Below are 2732 nucleotides of genomic sequence, written 5' to 3' on the forward strand. Positions count from 1 at the left end.
TATACGTTCTGCGTTCTCGACTAATTTCAGCTTTACAAATACAACGTCGGGTTCTTGCGTAATCTTGTATTTTTGGTTGATGAAGAGCGCTTAATTCCTCTTCAACCGGTACTCGACTTGCTCTGAAATTCCTCTATTTTTTAAATGACAAGAAGAAAAAATTAAGTGGCATCTTTTGTGCACACTGCCCTTCTATTGAACAGCTGATTGTCACCTACAACCATGTTTAACCTTCCGCATGCTATCTGATTGGTGGCCATATTGTGCATTGTTTATTCGCACGGCACAAGTAGAATTTCCATAGCAAAACAACAAAGTTTAGTGCACTTCAACAGCAGCTGTGAACTGAAATAAACCTTAACAAAAAGAAGATATCAAGTCGTATATTATTTCATATTGAAACTGTGTCCTCTAATTTTATTTCTTTGTATGTAATCGTGCTAAATTCAAATTGAAAAATGGGATACTGAAAAGCAATCATTCGCCGTAGAACTGGAAATTTAAAAGTAATTTAGTAAGGCATACGAATTTCCATAGTAAAGTGTAGTTACATATTTTATTTTGCTGCTTGTATTTTTGTGTGGAGATTTCGCAACACTCAGTTTCAGTGGAAGCTAGTGGATAAGAGCTGTGACCAGACAAAATATACGTATTTTTCTTTTCCATTTGCAAGCTATTGCAAACACCTACATACATGGGTATGTACAACGCCACATAAATTAAGCAATATTTTGTTTACACAACCAATTATTTCTTGAACAACGCAAAAGGAAAAAAACTGCAAATTAGGTACGTAGTTTTATATCGATACGTATTTTCATACATATTAGCAAATACATATGTAAGTAAAGATATTGGAAATGCAGGGGGATGATTTACTGCAATTACATATACGTTTATAAAAATATGAATGCTTTACGAATCCTTTGTTATCAAAACTCTTAACAAAGGGTTATTAGCGGGCTTCCATAGTCATACTTTAACAATAAATAAACCTTTTCTTACAATGATATGCAATTTTTAATGAGGCATTTGCACTTTTTATTGATTCTTATTTAATCTGATAACTTCGTTAAATTTCTATCGAAATTAAATTATTTTGTCAAAGCAACGCTTAAAAGATTGTTAGGAAACGTTCTTAAATGTTTACTAATTACAAACCAATATGCATACTAATTGTACTTGTTATCGTAGCTGCATACAATTTCCAAAAGAGGTTTTGGGTAACCATGCTGGAATGTTAGTCCTTGGCCAGATATAAATCTGGGTCGTGCCGGTTTCGTAGACCCGACTGTCACAAGAACGACTAAGTGCCGTTTTCACAGTGGCGGGGGGGAGGTAACTCAAATTCAGCAGTTAACTATCAATTTTTGTACAGAAAACCTGTAATTAACTGCCGAATGAGAGTTAACTCGTCCTGGCTCTAATTGTACTATTTCTTGTTGCAACATCATTGAAATTCCCCAAAGAAGAAAGGGAGTTAGGCTGTTGCTCTTGTGCGCTTCTTGGGTGATGCCGTATGGTTTGAGTGACAGGGAGCCACAAAGCCGCTTTCGACAGCACGAAATGAATTTCACTTTATGCGATGTCGCGATGTCTGAATTTATTATCCCCGCGAAACTAATACGGCTGTGTAAAATGAAGTTGAGCAAAACCATCAACTCCGTCAGAATTGGGAAGACCCTATCCGAGCCATTTAATACCAAGCGAGGTTTCAGACAATAGCGTACAATTGCTGGCATATGCCGACGACATCGATATTATCGGTAAAAACAAGTGCTACATCTGTTCTGGCTTCTCGGGATTAGATAGAGAAGAAAAGCAAATGGTGGTGAACGAAAACAAAACGAAGTATCTCAAGTGCTACTTTGGACTGAGTAGGCAATTCTGGAGTAAAGTCCTTTCTCGTCGTACAAAAATCTCACGTTATGTCACCCATCATGCCTGTGCTGGTGTATAATCCGATGAAACGGCTCTTGGAGTTTTCGAAAGAAAGATTCTGCGAATGACTTATGGACCTTTACGCGTTGATGATTGCGAATACCGCAGGCGATTTAACGATGAGCTGTATGATCTTTACAACGATATAGATGAGGTAGCACTCAACGCGTCGAGTACACTTACTCACAAGTAGAGTAGAAATTGTGAATATTATGGAGAACATAGCTTTTTGATTCGCTATATCTCCGAAATTCCTAGGAACAAAAGTGAAAAATGCGTTAATTTTTTAATGCATAGATGTTTAATGTAAATAAAAAAATAATGCATTAATTTTTGAAATTTAATGTAAACGAAAATTTCAATGCATTGATTCCGAAGAAATATTGCATAACAAGCATTAAAAATCCATTAACTAATTTTATTTTGAAGTAAAAATCCTTTGCTGACGTTGAGGGTAGAATTTTGAGGTAAAAAAAAGATAGTGGCGGAAGTTAAGGTTGGTTTTCACATTCGTGGAATTCGCGCTTCTGTGTATTCATTGTATCTTGAGTAAGTGTAACTGGAAGATCGTGTGATTGTTGTTNAGTGGAATTCGCGCTTCTGTGTATTCATTGTATCTTGAGTAAGTGTAACTGGAAGATCGTGTGATTGTTGTTGCAAGTGTATTTATTGTACCACTAGCAACAACAAATCGCACGCTAATTCCGTTACACTTACCTACGCAAGATACAACGAATACACTAAAGCGCGAATTCCACTTATGTCAAATTCATCGGTATTTGTCATTCAAG

The 2732-nt window shown here is 36.3% G+C and overlaps 1 long non-coding RNA gene across 2 annotated transcripts; it reads left to right on the forward strand.

Moving 5' to 3' along the window:
- The first annotated feature begins 449 nt into the window (after nucleotides 1-449).
- Nucleotides 450-699, forward strand: LOC108354986 (uncharacterized). Of its 2 annotated transcripts, none has more exons than XR_001846529.1 (2): nucleotides 450-506; nucleotides 587-699. It is a non-coding gene; the product is annotated as an uncharacterized LOC108354986 (long non-coding RNA). The 2 variants fall into 2 exon arrangements; XR_001846530.1 differs by having other exon boundaries at nucleotides 453-514.
- The last annotated feature ends 2033 nt before the right edge of the window (nucleotides 700-2732 follow it).

The sequence above is a fragment of the Rhagoletis zephyria genome, unplaced genomic scaffold (genome assembly GCF_001687245.7).
Source record: "Rhagoletis zephyria isolate East Lansing unplaced genomic scaffold, Rhagoletis_zephyria_1.1 Rzeph_scaffold_41229, whole genome shotgun sequence".
NCBI classification, from domain to species: domain Eukaryota; kingdom Metazoa; phylum Arthropoda; class Insecta; order Diptera; family Tephritidae; genus Rhagoletis; species Rhagoletis zephyria.